Consider the following 22,042-nt stretch of genomic DNA (forward strand, 5'->3'; position numbering starts at 1 on the left):
CTGAAACAAACTTGTTTAAAATTTTTGTCCAAAGGTATTACAAATGGAAATGGTTCACTCACACCTTTTTTGCAGTTTTTCAAACGTAGTGCAATCTAGTCTTTTAACCCAGAAATGATCGTTTGAAACCACAGCAAACGTTAACTTAAAAAGAGAACAAAGTTGTCCAAGTTCCAGTAAAGTGCAACAGTATTTTGTTAATACCAATTTGAAGTAAAAATCTCGACTTGTGTATTTATTTCGGTGCATTCAATATAACTTCAATTTGGCAAATGTTAAAAGAGATGAAGCATGGCTTTTATGAGAAATCTTTGAAATCATTGTCCCAACATTTGATTAAAAACTAAATAGTTTCAAAGTTTCTAGGCAAATTATTATTTAAATTTCTATTCTGAATTACGGTTATCATTTCTATATTAAGCAAATTACGACATTTGTAAGATATACCGCTGAAATTAATGTACAACATTACCTGGTTAATTATTTAAATCAATATTTGTCCTGTATTGTGTTTGTGTATGCGTGTATCTGTAGAATGATTGCGACATTAGCCTAAAATTAAAACGCTATTACCTCACCTATGTCTTCAACCAATACAATCAAGAAATGAAAGTAGATTTAATCTACAGTATCCAACATTATTGATGGAGCCTATATGTTGCACGCGAGAACATGCAATGGTTCCCAGTCAACCACATTAAAAAAAATGCACACCTTTCCGGCTGAAATTTTATTTAAAAGAAAAAAGGCACATTCTAGTATTAAGGACACTGTACAAAACACCCACACCCAAAACTTGTGCATGTAGTATTAAGTCACAGGGGCTGTAGGATATATCAAGATGCCAAGTTGTCACAACCCTATGATAGTCTCCAGTGACCGAGATAAATGTAACTGGCATTGCAAAACCGAAGTACAACGCATTACAGAAAGCGCTTTCGGTATATAAATTAGATGCACCACACCACCTTCTATTATTAACTGCGGTCGGCTGAGTAAGAGATGTTATAATATGTAAGGGTATTCTTATCAGACAGCGGTGCTGTTCTATTCAAAGCCGTTATAAGTGACAAAAATGCATTTATATTAATATACCGCATCCATTTTTGACACCTTCGAAAATTACATTAAAATATCAGAGATGCGTTTCACGTTTTTCTATATCAAGAAGCATTTCCCAACTTCGTAATTATATTTTGTAGAAATTTACAGGATGCCTATTCTGGGAGCAAAGTATGTTTGAAAATTTGTCATAACACGTCGAATGGTGAAAATGCGGCACTGTAACATATTTCATTTTCCTTCAAGTATTATTATGCAGTGAAGTAAACGAAACTTTCACTTGCTTGATATATTATGATAATGTTGATAAGGAAGGAAGTGCTTAACACACACACACACACACACACACACATCTATATATTATCTAGTCACCACAGACATATTGTCAGCCATGTGTACCACATTTAAAACAAATCATTAACAATACAAAATATGATCTAGATATGAATTAAGATAATCTCACATGTTGCCAACAGGCACAACGTTAGTAAGCTTTACAGAAAGTACAATTCTTATATAATGCACCAATCACAGTGTTGTTGTTTATTTATGAATACAATGTTCCCTAGACCTTAAGCTCCGCCCACTTGGGGTAGTACAATTGGTACCGTTATACCATATATTACTTGTTATCAACCTTCACCTGGAACTGGCCAGCAATAATGACAAGCCAAACAAAGTCATGAACTCGTCATGCAGAACATGAAGTTTACAGAATGTTTCAAAAGTATATAAACTGAATTGTGAAATTGTAAAAATTTAGTAAAATGCTTTCTTCACCTTCCTGCCAAATATTTATTTTATTCATATACAATAATTTGTAGATGCAAATCATAAGATGGGCAACTGACTATATGAACTTTTAATTTAAAGCAATCTTTATTGCTGGATGTTTTAACGATGACATTTCTAGTAATCCATCTTACACATACACAGATACAACCAGCTCTTCTGACCATGGCGTCATTACATGTGCCTCCGAAATGGTTTTTGTCATAACCGACAATGAGAGAGGGCGGAAATTGCAAATCATAATACAAATGACTTATGTAAAATTCTAAATACGTTGGCTAGTCACATATGCTGATGGAAATTTGCTAAAACAAACGGAATTTTATAATCTTGACAAATTATGTAATCTTATAAATCAAAGAGACAATACCACTTAATATGCAGCAACAATAGCCGCAGTCTTGTTGACAAAGAATGAAAAACAGAGTAGATTGTATTTAAATTGTATAAACAATTATTTTTAACGTCATTATTATAGCATGGCAGATGATAAATGGGTGTTCAGAGGAAACTTTGCATTTCAATTTAGACAGGATCTCCACAGGATCTCCAATAGACATACATACATACATACATACATACATTCAAGTGTCAAGTGTTAACCAATATAATTTAGAACTATGATAACAAACAAGCAAATTAGTTACAGAATTTAATGTTACATGAATGACATTGAATGTGGAATAATCAAGTTTAAACAAGCAAGAAGCTATCGTATTTTGGAACAACTTTGTAAATTTGAAATAAATAAAAATATATTATAAGCTATAATATTGTATTATCAGAATATGAAAGACCGTGAACATTCTGTCTAAAAAAGAATTTTGTGTCAGAAGGGAAAAACATTATTCAGTAACTCTTTATTTCTGTATTACATACGTTAGCCCCTTTACCAGCAAGGGATTGCCTCCATAAATTAGCCCCTTTACCAGCAAGGGATTGCCTCTATAAAGTAGATCTGTTTATATACAGTAAAAAAACCATTTCTACGTAAAGCAAACTATGGTTGTCAATCATCGGATAAACAATTGCACATTTATAAAAATAAACAAAAAAGAACAGTTATGTACAGTTTTATGCCATTACGCTTTAAACCATTTCTTGTTTCTTGTACTGTATACTACGTGTAACCTGAAAAGATTGTTTTTCTTTCACCAAATACAGGATATACACAAACTAACATAAGCTGAGGAAAATCATACAATATTTCATCTAAATAATTGATTGATGTCACGTATAGTATATGCATGACTCGTACGGTAGTGCACTACGCAACCTTTATCAAACAAACATGCTATGAAGATATCTTTATATTTATTATCATTGTCAAAGTCAATACATGCGGTTCCTCTATCCTAAAACATAGCTACTAATTTCATCTCAACATATCGATGATGTATGATACTAAAACTCATTAAATAGAATTACACAAAACTTATTCGTATATTCAATATCTTCAAAACGACATTTACGACTAATAGTTTACGCCCCTCCCCTTTGTGAGCTAAACCAATGAATTTACTGATGTGTCGTAGCTTTTGACTCTGTTTATGAAACATGTGTTTTTTGTGTTTTTTTTTTACTGTATTACCTCTCAGTACCTATGTAGTTGTTTTGTTAAGGCGTATTATTCCCTATTTCGGTCCTATCACCTGTAACAGATACCTCACCCAATCGGTAATAATTTACGATATCATCAAAGTGACAAGGTTTTGTTAATCAGTTTTATCTGCAAATAGTCCAATTTTGATTTCCCTACAATAGACAATTTACTTTGTAACAATTATTCGCTACACGAACCTTAATCCTCCCAACATTTATACTATTTTCCCATGATTAATTAGCACACATGAGATCACCCAGTAGATTTGAGGTTGATCCAATGATCACTTCAAAGTAAAATGTCCAAAATTATGAAATTCAAACAAAGTTTGCTCATAATCTCTTCAGGAAGAACACAGTTTTGTACAGGCTATAACTATTTATATAGGATGTATATTCAGAAAAACCTGATTTAGTTCAATATTATATTATAGTGGATAATTAAAACGGGAATAATCATCAATAACGTTTAGAACAATGTAAGTTCTATTTTATGAATTTAAAATTTTAATTCATACTAGAGTAATATTTTTAGGCAGATATACTCTCTCTCTCTCTCACACACACACAGACGCACACACAAATTATTGAAAATGACGGGATCGACTACATGAAAACTAACAAATGTCTTCAGGTTTATCTTTGTTTTTCACATGCTACAGTATTCTTTTATATTATTTATAATTCTTTAAAGTTGAATAGCAGTTGCAACGTCATCTGCACACGACAGCACAAATAACTCAGTAAATATATTCTAATATTACACTATTATGGTGGACAAAAATGAGTACCTTTACATAATTTAGAAGTATTGAAAATAATATAGTTGAGGAAACATACCCTTGCCCCATCGGGGCAGTTAAATGTTTCTGTCAAACCATTTGGCGTTTTCACATAAGTTTTGACATTAGTCTATATGGCTTTTAGTATCGTAAATAATTTACTACTAATAATTTCATTTAATAATGTATGATAAATAAGCTCATATCAATACGGTCCAATGCTTTTTCATAATCAACAAAATTAGTGACAGTATTAAAGATCTAGTACACTACCTTGAATAATATTGTTGTGAGTCCAAACTTTGTTAGTGGTCCTGCAAATATACTGGACTATATCCACACATCCAAGGAAATATACAACTTATATCAGAATTCAATTTTGGGAAAACCAGGTTGATCAGTGACACATTCTTATTATCTCATTTTTGTCTTCTGCCTGTACTCATTGCATCGTGTAGACCTGGCCATGCCGTGAATTGAACTGCGTATAAAGTAAAGATTTACTCAGATATGATTTAGATTGGAATCTTGATGGGGACAGTGCATGGAATGCTAGTATTATCTATAGTAATTAGTAATTTTGTTTGTTACATGAAGAGTTCCAAAATACGGAACATATATATCACAGGTCCCATAAGAAAGTGACATATTACAACACTTCGTTTTTCTATTCAATACGGGGGATTCCTTAAAGTACATAACAGGTGGCAACGCTATGAATATATAGTAATCAAGAAATGTAAATATATTTAATTTTCCTAGTCTGTTCTAAGCAGCATGCCAATTGTGTACTTGCAGCAATATAAAATGATTCCTGCTAGAGTACTTGGAAATGGGGGACTCTTCGTATGATGGATCTCGTCAAAAGAAGCAAATGACCGGTATTACTAATTATAACAAAGGTATCTATTAAGATCTAAAAACAATCTCTTTTGCAATGTCATGTACTGTATTTATAACTTATGTAACAGTTCGTAAAAGCATTCAGGTATAAAATCTATGAATAACAATGAAGGAGGACGTCTGATCAATAATATGGATAAAGTTTTAAGTGCTGTTGGTCAATCCATTTATTCCTTTATGTCTCTAATATTTCAGATTCGCTATATACTAGCAGTTTTGTCATTGTAACAAAAGTGCAGTATTAATGCACTTTTTCCAAGGGTTTAGAGACTCGACTTTTCCTACATAGAAAATTTGTGCAATTATGTTTGTACTGCAATAGTACCTGCGATACTTTGCCATGTGTATTTTAAGTATTTTCCTTCCATCAACAATCGCTGAAATTGTATCACTTTGAAACAACAATTATAAATTGACAATTTCGGCATGATACTTTAGTTTCAGATACTGAAATCGTTGCACACTGCAATAAAACATAAGAATCTCCCCATGACAGCGATTAATAAGTAAATAAAAATAAAAACATTTCTTTCTTATTATTTTTAAGCATCAGTTTACATACTTTAAGATTTTGTTCAGAAAAAAAGTGCTTACTGCTCGTCTTTAGATTCTATGAAAAGTGCAATAAATGCAGGATTAATTACGATAATTAGTGCTAGAAACAACCACCGTAAAATTGTGACGTCACCAAAATGTCTTTACATTTGTTTCTAGTGGTATTCTTTGGTGCAGATTATTTTTGAAGCTTTTGCATTTAAAACACCTGCATATGTATTGTTTCTCTTGACGTTTATGAAAACGTTTTGTGTTAAACGTTTTCCCTCAAACCTTACAATTGTGTTAGTCTCTGCTGTGCATATTATTGGGCCGTTTCAGGTTGCTTCCGAATCAAAACTTCTTACCGCACACTTTGTAAATGTGTTCTTTTGTCCACGAACGTTTAAAAACCTGGTATTTCAATTTAGATTTACATTTTTATTTGATATCACATATTTTGCATTTTCTCTCTTATTGTGATCTTCTGGATAGCCCGACATCTACATGATTATCAGTTCGTTATACATATTTCACTAATAAGTAGGTAGATATATCTTGACTGGTACCATGATTTATTTCACTAAAATGTATGTAGATATCTCTTGACTAATAGAATGTCACAATGTTTAAAGCATTTCACTGTATCATACTTATTCTTGCAATTGTATGTCCATTTCTCTTAATCAGCTAATTAAATTCCAGCAAACAGTTACATTTGAAACAAAGAAATTTCATCTATTGTATGATACTTGTTTGTCTCATCTAACTGATGAGACTTCTCATCTGATTTCGAGTAGTCACCCCATAATAAATTCAGTCACAGGTATCCAAATTATTTACTCTAGTGGCTATAAGAGGTGTAATAAAAGTAAATCACTGTTGAATTAAATTCTCATATGCAATGCGATGCCCTCTGCAGTACTAAGAATGTATCAAGAGTGCCACATGTGTAAACATGTGTGTTGCCGTGAACTTGCAATGATAATTAGAAAAGTGGCATTTAGGGAAAAGATAAACGTACTTTCTTGATGATACTAATCCATTTGAGATATCATACATTACTCATAAAAATAACACACACACACACACACACACACACACACACACATATATATATATATATATATATATATATATATATATATATATATATATATATATATATATATATATATATATATTACATAATGTGTTCTCTAATTGACTTCAGTTACCAAATCTTTCAGCTTTACTCTGTGGAGAAAATTTCAAAATGTTTAAATAAATATGCTATTTGTAATTTTTACTCAACTTCATTCATAATTTAAATCCTGACGCACATAAAGATATGGGACAAGTTGAATGATGTCATAATGTCATGCGAATCCTTACCGATGACGTATATCCTTTGACGACGATATTATTCATTTACCTCCTATGATAAATGTATGGGATACAATTCGAGTTATATACAATTTGAGTCATATAATAATTAAAGGATATCATTTGGATACTTTATGATGTCTCGGGTGGACGAGTCGCTTTATTATAAGGCCGACGTACTTGCAAGTTTTTGTAGCTCCGTTTTTTTTTTTTTTTTTTTGTCGCTTTGATTTCCTTTGATATATCTATCATGCAAGGAAATATTGTAATTCTTTTCTTGTTTTAGATGGTCTCTAATTCTGTTTTATAGACTCAAATCTCTATGTGTTATGCTCCTTGCCGTCGATTTTGCGTATCCCGATAAACATTTCAGTCAAGCACTGATTGAATTGTTGAGGTCCATTAAATTCTATAAAACGTGGCTCTCATTTGCCGGCGCAGTATGAGACAGCAGATCAGAGTCTATGTTGTTTTTGTAGTTGGACTCGACTCATAAATTAGTACATAAGATGCCACAAAAACTTATATAATGCACAAGACATTTGAAAATGTGTTATGCACAAAAATCATTTTTTAAAACTCTTTGTCATCTATATCTAAATTAGTAATTAAAATACTATCTTTACATGTTGGAGGAGTGAACCTCCTTACTTAGCAAAATTTGAACTCAGGTGTATAAATATGTTACTGGTTACCAGACAGCAAATGAACTGACCAGCAATTAGGACAAGCGAACCAAGTCATCAACTCGTCATGTAGTACAGGCAGTACGCAGGTTGTTTTAAAGGCATATACATTCCAGGGACATTTTGTTTATAAATTTGCCAAAATGCCTTCTTCCATTTCATGACCAATGTTGATTGTATTCATATACATTGAATTGTACATGTGAATCATAAGATGTGCAATTCACTATATGAACTATTAATTAAAACCAAATCGTATTACCGTACGTTTTAACGATGACCTTTCTATTTATGAATAATACATAATACACATACAGGAATGCAGATTCAACATATTTCCACCTGCCCTTCTGACCGTGGCACGAATCTTTGTCCCTGCTAATACAATGTGTGAATAGGCCGTGAGTGGGTAGAAATGGCAAATCAGAATAACAGGAATTCAATCCGATTAAAATCAGATCTCCGTTTACCTACGTGACGATCTGACGACGAACGTTTTAAGGGCCATGTTCTGGTGACCTTTTAATTAATATAATGGAAATTCAGCTTTCAAAAATCTGAAAGTGAATCAAATCGTTCGGTACACATTCAGGACACACTGTACTAATGGTATGGAAAAATGGGAACCAGCCTGGAAATGGGTGAACCTAAAATAGAGTATATATGGGTCTGGCTGACCAGGATTGGTTAATAATGTAAGTTATGTTGTAGGAAAAAGAACCTTTTGAGAGCTTATCCTAGTTGTAAGTGAAACAAATATAGACATTGTTTTTTTTAATGGAATTTCAGTCCTTTAACAGTCTTGAGCTTGGAACACTCATTACTGAAATTAGCACCTGACTCTTTGGTGCGGAATTGAAAACACAATTCAATTTTCAAACACATGCAGGTCCAGAAAATGCTGTCAGATCTTTATGTTGTTGTTGTAGGGTTCAACGCCATTTTCAGCACACAATAGGCTATGCATGGCGGCCAGTATTAATGGTTGAGGAAGAACCCGGGAAAACCCCGGAAAGAACCACCGACCCACGAGAAGCTACTGGCAAGCTATCTCACATACCCACATTGGCTGAATCCGAGACTCGAACCCACGCAGACAGAGGTGAGATCTCAGTGATCCGTAACGGAGAGCGCGTTAGACCACTCGGCCACTCGGGGTCCCCAGATCTTTATGTAGGACAGCGGAGATCTGATTTTAATGATATTGAACAGGAAGAACTACAATTGGAATTTTTAAGGTTGGCTAAAACAAAGGGAATTTTATGAACTTGATAAGCTAAGTAATCATAGGAATCAAATAGACCATACCACTTAGTCTGCAGCAACAGTAGCTGCAGTGGTGTTGACAAAAAAATGTAAAACTTTGTGCGAAGTTTGTGTTGTAAATTTTGTTTAAATGAAATATTCTTTTAACGTCAATTATCATAGTATCGCAGATGATACATAGCGTTCAGAGGAAATCACGTATTTTTACATTTATATAGGTGTTTTCAGCGACATAGATACGGTAATAATACATACATACATACATACATACATACATACCTGGAATTTAAAAGCACACTGACTTTGATTTTCATAAATTTTATTACATGTTCAGCATGATAATGTAACAATTTGTATAGAAACAAATTAGCAAATTACTTGAAGAATTAAATGTTTTGAATGTGGAATAATCCAGTTTAAACAAGCAAGAAGTATCGATGTTTTGGAACAAGTTTGTAAATGTTAAATAAATAAAAGAATGTTGTGAGCTAAAATATTCTATTTGTTCCTTTCATTATCAGAATCCCATGAACCAAAAATAAAAATCACATATTCATCTTTTCTGAACATTTTGTCTAAAAAGACTTTTTTTTCAGAAGGAAAAATATAATAATTGATTTCCCTATTTGTGTATTATATACGTTACCTCCTTTGCCAGCAAGGAATTGCCTCCCCAAGCAGATATATTTCTATACAGTATCTTGGTGAAGTACATTATTCTACCTAAAGCATGATACAAAATAATGGTTGTCAATTATCGGATACATAATTTAGTTTTTATAAAATAAACAAAGCTATGCTGCATATATCACAATGATCGTCTACGAAAATATTTGTTGTACTGTTCATACTAAGGGGAAGTAAGCCCTCTGTAGAAAGGGAAGGAATCTAAATTATACTAACCGAGTGCATTGCAATGTATAAAGTGAATGAAACATTAGATTGCAGATACTTTCAATGATATTTAAATTTTATTTCCATAATTGTGGCTTTCTTGACATCAGTATTATTTGATATGTACATGAATGCATTGTAAATTTTAACCCAAAGTAATATTCAAAATCTTCTACATCAAAGATACAATAATCAGGATTTAATTAAAGTTTCCATACTCTGATATTGATATGCCTAAAACGAACCCACATGAACCGTGCAAATTTTCTATGCTTGAAGAACATGACTTTACACTCGACGATAAAACGGGACAAGTTTTTGAGGACAAAAACTTCTTGATTGAATATAAAATATGTTTGAATAGCGACTTTAACTCCTATCAGAATCAGATTCATTTCTGAAAACGATTGAGAAAGTTCAGATAGACGAGTGATCATTTCAAACCGAAATTTACTGATAATCGAAATTTGGCTTTTATATCCGTTATCGAAATTGACTGCACGCTTGACAGGCGATATTTTTCATGCTCGAATCCAGAAATAATAAAATAAAAAAAATAAATATTCTATTAGACAAACAATAACATTTTTTAGCAACAGTACTCCCATCCTAATAATATTCACTGCATGAATCTTCACTAGAAATGTGCTTACACAAATATTAAAAACATCTCTTCTTTTTCGTATCAAACTAGTGATCAATTTAACAGTCTAAATCATTAGAAAAACACTGTTTTAAACGTATTGCATAACTTCAGATCTTCTTCATATCAATGTAGTAGTGTAGCCGTTAATCGCATTTGCACAGGGTGGAAAGAAATGAAGCAAATCAACGGCTTTTAGCTTAAAATAATTTCTAGTAACAAAAACGGTTTTAGTAGATATAAGAAATAAATCTCACTTGTGAAGTAGAAACATTCTGTATTGTTATCGTGAAATATTTCCTTATATCTACTCAAAAGGAATATAATGCTAATTTATAGTAACAAAAACGGTTTTAGTAGATATAAGAAATAAATTTCACTTGTGAAGTAGAAACATTTTGCATTGTCATCGTGAAATATTTCCTTATATCTACTCAATCCCTACAACAGAAACAAAACTACATTGAAATCATACAAACGAAGACTAATTCAATGCGTTCTTTATTTGGTTTTGGTTTTTAGTTATTTAAAACGATAATCATTTTTTTTTTACTAACCTCCCAGCAAGGAAAACATGCACCTTTATACTTTATAAATTTTGTCAATAAAAGTATCACTATGGCATTTTTGCACATGGTACATTCATGTTCATCAACACGAATCAACAACATGAACTCTTAATCAACTAAATATAACAGTTGTAAATGTAATAAAGAGCAAAATGAATTAATGGCAAGACTTTATGAAATGTATAATGTTAATTATTTGAAATGTACATTTATTTATTGTATTGCATATTATTTGCACAATGTTCAAAGACACACGTCTTTTCCTCATACGGGAACCACTAACAGGGATCGTTTTCAAGTCATGCTAATAACACCTTGATAGAGAAAACAGTAATCTACCCGCCGGATCTATCCTCAAGTGATATGCACGCGCGGGTGAATAATCTGTCTCAATACCACCACCACCATCCACGAGATAAAGTTAGTTAATCTTTACAAAGAAATATAGTCAGAATTGGCACTATATTCCCTTTCATTACCTCAGCTGGGAAAGGGCTATATATCATACAGATGAGTACTGGCTTCGCTCACGTAATGCAGTTCATAATTGTACGATCTCGATCTCGATCTCTCTCTCCAGGAGTTATTATTTCTAAATGTCCAAATTAATGCTGTGCTGATTAATAATTCATATACAATGAAAATTGCTTTAGTAATACCGTTTAGACTCAACAAGACATTGGATTAGTGTAACTATTCGAAATGGTGCATTTAATTTTGTAGTTGAACTGAAGCTTGAAACATAGAGTTCTTAAGATATCTTACCCTGTACTGACTTTCTTCCCATAATTTGGAAATCCTTTTTTACCCATAATTTTTTGAAAAAATCCAGTATTTCCTCATTCATTTAAATAATCAAATCTAAGTTCTGCTCCTTATAAGTACCAAAAGTAATTTATAAAGAGCCACATTTGCAACATTTTTAATACAACACGATTTACGAATATATGCCTAAAGGTAATGGAACGTTTCTGTATCTTGTTTTATAATCTGAATGACGACTTTCGTTTTATATTATGTTGAACTACGTGACGACTTTTGCTTTATAATCTGATGAACAATGTGACGACTTTTGTTTTGTATTTGGATGAACTGCATGACGACTCTTGCGGAGCAACTCTCAAAAAAACATGACTTGTGTCACCATCAGAGTAGTAACCCTAAAGACATGAACGACTCTGAATATGTGTGTAACAAGATCCAATACAAGTAAGAAATTTACATTTGTGTTAAAAAATCGCATACATTTATAAAGTTAAAAATAAAGGGAAAATTAGTCCAGAGAACAGTCACTACGGTTCTTATTGCATACATTTCGGTATCGGTTATTCCTGGCTGGAGTCACACCAACAAAGAATACATTTCATCAAACTTTACCATCATTTTCATTTGCGTTTAGTCGATTTTAGAGTTTCGGTTAACTATATATTTATAAACGGCCCTATCACGTGTCATGTTGCCTCTCTCTATAATTTTTCAGACATAATTTCAATGTACAAACAATTTTGAATGTACTAAAATAGTATAAAAATTTCAAAAATACAATTAAAAAGGTAGAATGCCAAAAAAAAATTGCTTACAACTATAATTTCGACTGAGGATTTTTCTGAAAACCTTTAAGGTCACCCTTCTTGGTTTAAATATATGTTGTCATCAAATTCGCATCAAAATGAATTATGTTACAACTGCACTGATGAAGCAATGCGTTTTCAAGGTATCTACAAACAAGCTTTATGAGTGAAATAAGAATAAATTTTATAAAGTAAAAGCATGAAAATACAAAAACTACAAGATTAATGCTATTATAAGTTTCTACAGAAAATGAGCAGGAATAGTAATAGATTCATGCAACTAATTATAAAACATTGATTTTTTGTGTGACTGCGCTAGAGTAACGTATTCATCAACATCTACACCACTAAGGTACTGTTGTGACCCCGAAGGGGCTGTTGGGTCTCCATCTCAGCTTGGACTTCTCGCGGTCTGGTCTTTTTGTTAAACATTTTGATCAAACGATGGCGTTGCCAGATGATGATGGCCCCAACTATACACGCCAACAAGAAGATGGTGATACCGAGTACGATCCAGAAGGCTTTCGGAGCATCATCCATCGTACCACGTTCTGGTTTTGTCTGAAGCACGGGTTCCGGATTTAGAACAAAGTCTGAACAATGAGAAACACATACAATTAAACTGCGCTTAACTTTTTAAATGACAGCTGGATATATATTACTAAAATATGCAAACAGTAGATGTTGTCCTACTGAAAGAGAAATTGCTTTTGAGAAAATATTTATTAGAACTATAACTCTTGTGCGTGATAAGTCCAATTTACCTAATACATATAAGTTTTCATTTTAAAATGACCTTGACTTTTCCTGCAAGACAGAGATGTACAAAGTGTACCGATTTTTAAAGACAAAGCTTCCTAAATCTAGAGATGAAACATAATATATATTCTTACCAGGGTTTGGATTTATGACTATACAGAAAAAATTTAACAGAAAACTTTACAAAGATTTTCAATTAAATGACCTTGATCTTTTTTTTAGGGCTGAGAAGAATTAAGGGCCATATTTTACAAAAGACACATCTTCCTGATTCAGTTTCAGTATTATAGATTTCCTTCTTAGGGGTCGAGACATATGACCATGTTGAAAAAAAAATATCGAAAATTTAACTAAGGTTTTCAGATGACCATGATCCTGCCTAAGGGTCAGAGGATAGGGGTTAGTTAAAATGAAAATGTAGTGCTTACTAATTATTGATTAATACTAATTATCCAAGAGTCTGGAATGAACAGAAAACAATGTAAACAATAGCCATTATTGACGGACCCGCCTCCAGAATTAGTTACACATGTCTCGTCTATACTAAATGGGGAGAGACAAAAAAGATCAGAACATGTGACTACTTACGTGGACATACTGGGCATGGAATCGTGGGGCATACTTCTTTACAAGGGCTGCATATTTCCAGATGTTGATCGTAGTACTAGTCCTGACTGCAGATTTTTTCAACGGCTGCAAATGAAAACAAAGACATATATGTATTTCCAGCATTTTCCACCGTCACGTTTTTCTTCTGTCGCTATGTTCATAGATATATTTTGATCATTTAATCTGTATATCTTTTCGTAACACAAGAAAGTGTGAAAACAAAAAGCTTTGAAAAATTTAACAAATAGTGTCTTTCCCTGAAAAAACAAACCTGCAAAAAATGAACAAATATGAGAACTTACGGTTTCCAGAATCAAATCCAAAAATAATACAAGAATAATCCACGATTAAAAATTTTGAAGTCCTAACATTGAAATGTTCTAATGATTCCAAGTTCGAGTTCCGACGAAGAATCCAAGATAGAAGGCAATGACGTATGCTGTAGGCTGTACTGTGTTGACGTCTACAGTTCCTTGTAGAAACATAATCATTAGTCTTCCGGTCTTGGAAATCCAAATAAAATTTTCAAGCAATGTTCAAAATGAATATAATAATATTTCCAGAGAAACGAATTAATCTTCTAGATTCCAAATAATCTGAAGAAAAATTAACATATAACTCAAAAACTCAAAATCTTCAATACTTCAATATTGGTCACAACAGAAGAAAACAACTTGACATCAAGTGTTTAAAAGCCCGAACTCTGATCTCTCTCTCTCTCTCAACATTACTATTAATACTAAGTATTTCGCAATTTCGGAAATGCCTATTTGCGAAATAGAGGATCACATGATCATGTTTACATGTAAAAGTCACATAGCTCCTTTATGTCCTTGATAAGAACCAATCATTTTACTCCTAGAAAAAGCTGTTTACTTTACCCTCAATCAAGGCCAGGAACTAAGGCAAAAATAGAAACAAGTGTTTCTATTATTATGCATCTAAGGAAAAACTCGAGTCAAACTGAATTTTCTGGAAAATATCAAATTTCTAGTAAACAAAATTACATTTCATTGACATGTAAAGAAAATAAAAATACTCCAAAACCCACAAACAATCAAATCAAATCAAACACAACTTAAATCAAATATAAATTAAATCAAATATATGTAACACCAGCTAAATCTCGTGACACTTATTGTATTAAGCTACATCAAACTGAAGCGTACAAGTTGCAGAACCCTTCATCTTAACTTTGCTTTATACTTATTTTTTACAGTTCTTCTTTCAGTTCTTCTCGCTTACTTCTTGCTCTTTAAGAGTCTCATTCGAGCCCACCTTCACACGACACTTAACCGCATTTCCTAGATTGACTTTGTTTGCACGTAGCCTCTATTCCTTTGGTTGGTGAGTATCGCCCATTTCCACGCAATCTTAATCACTCCATAACATTTAATAACTTCCCTTCTTCTCGTATTTCTGTCTCTCAATCTCCATTACTCTCTCCTCGATCCCGATTATTCAAATCTCTCTGATTCCCTCTATCCCTTACTATTATACATATACTACTTTGGTTTCGATTTTCCCTTGAACTAAATCACTCTCCACTTGATCTCAATTACTCTCTCCTGATCTCAAGTCGTCGTGAATCAACCGTGAATTCACCCTACTATTTAATTTGCATTGTTGTCTACGTTCTCGCCCACTCCATGCAGTTCTCTCTTAGTTTACCTGTTTAAAAGATATTTTGATATTTTCATTAATGTGGTATATTCTCATATAGTAACAGAAATTGCCGTGTAACACGAATATTTGTAGACGATAACATACCCTAAAAACTTAATATAATGAAATACTCGATAATAAAAAACCTTGAAAATAAGACACTAATTTCTTACAGCTGAAAATTACTTGAAAAAAGACACAAATTTCTTACAGCTGAAAATTACTTGAAAAAAGACACAAATTTCTTACAGCTGAAATCGACTTGAAAACTAGACACTAATTTCTTGCAGTTGAAAATGACTTGAAAATAAGACTAGTTTCTTACAGGTGAAAAGCACCTGAAAATTACACATCCAATTTGCAGCATGTATTTCTTATATGATTATACATGGTTGTATTTATTGTGTGTACAGAGAACAAAACAGATCTAAAAGTATGTGCATTGTATCAAATTTTACAATATTCCCACTTGCCATAAATAAAGGCCCATGCCAAGTTCAAAACATACAAGCGTCATTAATATAGGAAATATATATGTAAAATGATGAGATCCATAATCTACCCAGACAGGTTTCAATCAACAGTATATAATAAGACCTGAATCTGGCAGCCCTTTGCTGTGTGAGTATTGTTTGCAATGCAAACACAGCTTTTATGGAAACTGGAAGGTGGACAAACTCAAATTCCTTATTACCATATGACACTCTGAAATACGACGGTTTTGAAAATAAGACCTCTCAAATTTTACTCAAAGCATTGTTAAAAGAAAATTAAGAAAATAAAACGCTGCCTATTTTCATGATTTTTAGCTAATATTATAGACACATCCATCCTAATTGTTTATCACTGTACACCTGAATGGATGCATAACTAGATTAGGACCGTTTTATGCTTGCAAAATGCAGAATCTACAGTCTCAGTGTATGTATTCTTCTTTAAGATATATTTCATACTGAGATATGAATAAATAAATACCAGTTTTGCACATTGGCCTTTTGGAACTACTTTATCTGCCCATTTAGGAAAAATATCTGCCCTTAAGTATGTTATTCAAATCCACACATCCATTTTTAGCCCTATTGCATCTCTCTCTCTCTCTCTCAGGATGACCAGATCACAAAAGGTGTGAAGATTGTATTGTAGACTCTAAAAAATGCATCTATTTAATCAATAATGAGACGTCATAATAATGCCTAATGCCTAACTCAAACGACAAAAATAGGCTAAAGTATTCACATATTCTAATTAGTTTCCACGTAATTCCTGCAAATTATTAGTTACTGAACTTACATGAACTGTATCTATTCGATATCCTGTGACCGATACAGTCTTGTATGCCTTTTAAACCCTACGACAAATGGAGGCATTTTTATGAAAAATGCTAGGTTAAATATGATAACACAAACATAGTCATCTTTAAAAACGACGGAGAAATCTGGCATTGATGAGTGTTGATTGCACACCAAAATTTAAGTGTCAATCGAAGTTTGGATGCAGCAGTCTGTTACCCAGCCAGACTGTAAGCTTGCCAAGTCCAAACATAGGCTTGAATGCACAAATGAACAAGTTAAAAATCAATATCCGTACAGGTAAATTCACAATCATTAAATTTTTTTTAACGATGATATGCTCCGAAACCTGTCGGATGTGAAATCTCTGTGATGTTTTTACAGTAAATTCACACTCATTAAGTTCTTTGTTTAACGATGATACGCTCTGAAATCTGTCAGATGTGAAATCTCTGTGATGTTTTTACAGTATTCCCACTCGAACAACGTTCACTTTATCAATCCGTAAAAGAAATGTGTTAACGAAAATAAAAATCTCGTCATTCTCGTTTGAAAACATTCATTAATTTGACACAATGTACAATTCACGCAAGCATTTGATTAGAAAGGTCATGCGAAACATTGGACGACACTCTTGCTAGAAATCGGTATTATTTCCATGTTTGGAAAACACATCACATTTATGAATTCTTTAATTTAAACCATCAAAATTACCCCCACACACCACCATGTCTAAAATTTAAAAAAACTGTTCCCTGTTGAAAATATACCTATCTCACGATTATGGTTAAAAAATATAGCCAGTCCCACCTCTAAATGTGCCTTTCCAGTCTCAAATGAACAACCACTAACAAAAGAAAAACAGAAAACGGAAAGAGAAAAGACATTGACAAAATTTACTTTACCAAAACTTCTGCAATTACAGAGAAGAAAAACAAATAATTTGTTGAGTTGTCCTTTTATAAAACAGCGTTTTTCTTCTTAATCAAACGACATCCGCATATAAAATACTGCTCCTCCATAAACACTGGAATGTAAAATATTTCACTCCATGTTTGCAAACCCCTCACAGAACGCGCATGCATAGCAACTAGTAGCCAAAGTAAAGCGCCGAGTCACATTGTAAAATTCAATAACACACAGCATGTACGCAATCTTCAGATAGCAATAATCCCCGTGCTAGATACTCATATGACAGTCCCGGTTGCTCTAAAACTCATCTGATCACGTGACACTTGGTCAAGGCCACCTAGGTAGTTGGTACCACCCATGTATTACATGACATTCCCAAAGCAAAATGCAAAGGATGTTTGGAATTATTTCCATTTCAAAGGTATGTACACACGACGATGAAAATGGGAACATAATGAGTTATGCAATATATTTGCAAACTGACTTTAAATGAAAACAGCTCCATGTTTCGGAGTACATTTGATATGCATAGGCTGTGTGGCCTACTTTTGACCTATATATAAAACCAAAACAGGTTAGAGTTTGCGTGGGTAGGTTGTTCCTCAGCTAAATAGCATAGTATGCATACTTCCAGGTCACGTTAAGTTGAAGAAAGTTGTGATAATCTGGTATAAAAAAAAGAAAGGCGTTTATAACTGCCGTATTTGACAACGAACATTAAACCAAATCCGAGTTTACCCTGCCCCTTGCCACCCTATTTTTGATATGTGTACATTTATGTTGGGTGTACCCCAACAAAATGTCCAAATATCAAAAACAGGGTGGAGAGGAAACTCAGATTATATTAAACCGTGTGTACAACTGTACTGTGAGCGAAGTGATATGTGTGTATGCGTGCCTTTGTGTAGACCATACACATATACATATATAACAAATACCTTAAGGTCGACAAAATATTAGGTATTTAATGCTGGCGTCTGTTTTTATTGGTTTTGGCCTGCTTTGTATTGTACTAGACACAAATTCCATCTTGTAGAGACTAATGCAAAAAATGTACACCATCTTCATCCAAAGATAGCTTTAAAACGTTATTATTCTTTAATCTTCAGAGAACATTTATCAATAGATAATGACATCTGTCTTTCATTTTGAGATATTAACTTTCAGATGTTTAGAGGAAAACATGGCAGTATGTTGCCTTAAGAAACAAAATAATATGGTGCAAAGAACTTTTTAATACTCAAATAGTGCAAGAATTGTTTTTGTTTGGTTTATATGAACTCTTTCAATACATAATTTCTTCTGAAAATTAGAATTAAATATGCATTTCTATTTTTTTTATATGACATCTGAGTTTTAGGACCAAATATGTTGACGTGAATGACAGAAAGTATTTTGTTTGTATTCACTTGATCACCATCTAACACATGGACAGTATTTAAAGCCTCGTTGAACAAATTATAAAGAAGTACATTGAATATAGTTTGTTTTAATTTATGGGCATACAATATCACTTAGTCAAAGATAAAACTCCTTTATTATATTTTCGTCACATTTTATATCGGAACACTATATACTCCGATAATTATTCAGTACGATGTGTAGCTTTAGGGATCGAAGTAGGGATGGGGGTAAATGTGTACTCACATTTATGAAAATCCTCTGCCAAGGTCACATCACCTCGAACGAAATCCGTCCAAGTGACCCCCAATAACAAGAAACACATAATAAGGGGACTCTGTTTTAAAGAAAGAATAATATTAGTGTCAACAACCAACAACAGCTATAATAATGAAAAGAATACTACTACTACTTTAAGGGTTCTAAGGCCTTATAATAGACTCATGTCAAATGACGAATTATTTTGAACTCATGAAGAATTTCCAAATTTACTCATTTACTTCTGAAAATCTTGTTCCAAAATTGCACAATTTTCCTCCAAACCTATTGGCCCAGGCGCCATTTCACATCTTACAGAAAATCCTTGATATAAATATTACAAATATTATATTATTATGATGATGATCGTATAATAAAAATTTATAAAAAAATAAAAACTTAATTAAATAAATTAATCAACGTGAATTTTAGAGCAAGATAAACAATGTTTAATTTTGTGTTTTCTTATGAAGACGCCAAAGAGTAGATAAGTAACAGACTGAATAAAAAAAATCGGTAGTCATTAATGAAGACGGACACTTGGATGATGTACTTATAAACAGATATACAGACTCACAAACAGAGATATCGAAAGACAGAAGCAGAATATAGAGAGGGGTGGATCTCTCTATCTCACTTTTACTGCAGTGCTGATTAGATTCTGCTTACATTGAGGATTATGGAATATTACAAAATTATTTCATGGATAAAATGAAACATAAATGAAAAGTCAGTGCACTTAGCGAACACGCAAAACAGGTGCATTCAAAAGGAGTAGGATAATAGCGTAAACAGGATCAAAGCTGCTAACAATTAAACATAATATTGTTATTGTAAACATCCTACCTGAAAACGCATCATCATTGTCATCGTTGTAATCATCAGTAGAATTTTGAGAGAAGCTGAAGAAAAAGAACCAGCAGTTGATTTTTTTCAATGAGCGTGAATAGGATTTCTTTATTTATTTATTTATTTATTATTTATTTATTTCTTTATTAATTTATTTATTTATTTTATTTATTTAAACAATAACAGAGGAATACATAATTAATAAAATTGATCATAAGCATTATTTGTCATTACATTACCCTACCACTCACTCTTCCCCCACCCCATCCCATTTCTATTTTCACTTTCTCGCACGGAGAAATGATAAGTTTGGAAGCTGTTTTATGGAGTAATTAAGATGCGAAGAAGTAAAGTGATAGGTCTACGAACATTTTGTAATAAAACACAACAAAACAGACGAAAATAAACAAACTTCAACCGAATAGCGAGCCACAAGAGCTTGACATTAATGTTTTGGGAAGAATCATGCCATGTACATAATACTCTGTCTATGGACAAGCTCCTGTGTTTATCATAATTAAAGTGCCATCAAGAAAAGAATGTAAGTGCTAACATCAAGCTCCTGTTAATATTATGTATGATGAAAGGAAATGTAAATGATATCAAACGACAAGCTTACGTGTAGAGAAAGGTGAGGATGAAATTTAAATAACAACAACTGGGATCAAACCGTCAATTTGAGGGCGAACAGCTCCGTCAAAGTGAACCACAATTTAACTTCATGGGCTGGGTAGAGGTCTATGGTGTCTTGTTGCATTATTTTTTTTCCCCAGAGCACTGTGAACAAATTAAAATTGCAATATGTAAAGTTATAAAATAAACGGTTTTACCCAAATATAACTGACTAAGAGATTAAAAGCAAGATAAATGTGTACCGTCTGCTACTAATCAAATTGCGAGAAAAGAAATAGGGATGTCAAAAGTCCAAGACTGAGAATTCAATGCAGAAAAGATTTCTTCCGTAGTTAAAGTTCTTCCCTCCCACAAATCAGCAAACCCAAGAAAAAAGAGCAAGAGCAAAAATAACATTAACAATAATAATAAGATGTAATTTTTAAAAAAAAAACAATAACAATGTAAAATAGGTCAGCAACAAGAGAGTAACTTCTTGGGTGATTTACTCTTATTCTGGTGTTAGTGAAGACAGAATCTATAGCAGAAAGTACAACTTCACCTCCGTCTTCAACAGATTCAAAATGCGACAACTATGCAAAAGGGATTCGATATATTTACATTATGTACTAAATAGACATGATAATGCGACGAATATAAACATCGTTTATGATTATAAATTACAATTAACTGTTCAATACTAAAAAGTTTTAAATACTACCTTGTTCTTCTAATCCTGATAAGCTATACCAAATGACTGAATGCGACTATCTATATATAGCTTGTTAAAGCAACGGGAATACCTATAGAACATTCGAGAAGTCCAAGTGATATTTTTAGCATAGAATGTAAAGAAAACATTTATATTTATGCACATCCGGAAACTCAAATGTCGAACAGTATCCCGGATATCAAAGGTTCACTGTTGTAATGCTGCGAGCCTGTAATAGTAATAACCATTTATCATTGGTACATTTTAGACAAAATATTGCGTTTGTGAACGATTTGTAAAGTATAAA

General features: G+C 32.7%; 2 long non-coding RNA genes across 6 annotated transcripts in view; one reads left to right on the top strand and one right to left on the bottom strand.

The window, feature by feature from the left end:
* Positions 1-5,142, top strand: part of LOC149780823 (uncharacterized) — a 51,200-nt gene extending 46,058 nt beyond the window's left edge. For 4 of the 5 annotated variants that reach the window (XR_016415143.1, XR_016415146.1, XR_016415142.1 and 1 more), the window contains one exon: positions 5,037-5,117. This is a non-coding gene — a long non-coding RNA (uncharacterized LOC149780823). Of the gene's footprint in view, positions 1-5,036 lie in introns of all 5 variants that reach the window. The other variant, XR_016415145.1, reaches the window with a different exon arrangement.
* Positions 5,143-13,125: 7,983 nt separating this feature from the next.
* Positions 13,126-22,042, bottom strand: LOC149780825 (uncharacterized). The gene is made up of 5 exons (XR_016415147.1): positions 21,745-22,042; positions 20,409-20,464; positions 19,551-19,641; positions 14,017-14,121; positions 13,126-13,262 (listed from the first exon to the last, which is right to left on the bottom strand). It is a non-coding gene; the product is annotated as an uncharacterized LOC149780825 (long non-coding RNA).

Source organism: Sinohyriopsis cumingii, chromosome 16 (assembly GCF_028554795.1).
Source record: "Sinohyriopsis cumingii isolate HCF-2022 chromosome 16, ASM2855479v2, whole genome shotgun sequence".
Classification (NCBI taxonomy): domain Eukaryota; kingdom Metazoa; phylum Mollusca; class Bivalvia; order Unionida; family Unionidae; genus Sinohyriopsis; species Sinohyriopsis cumingii.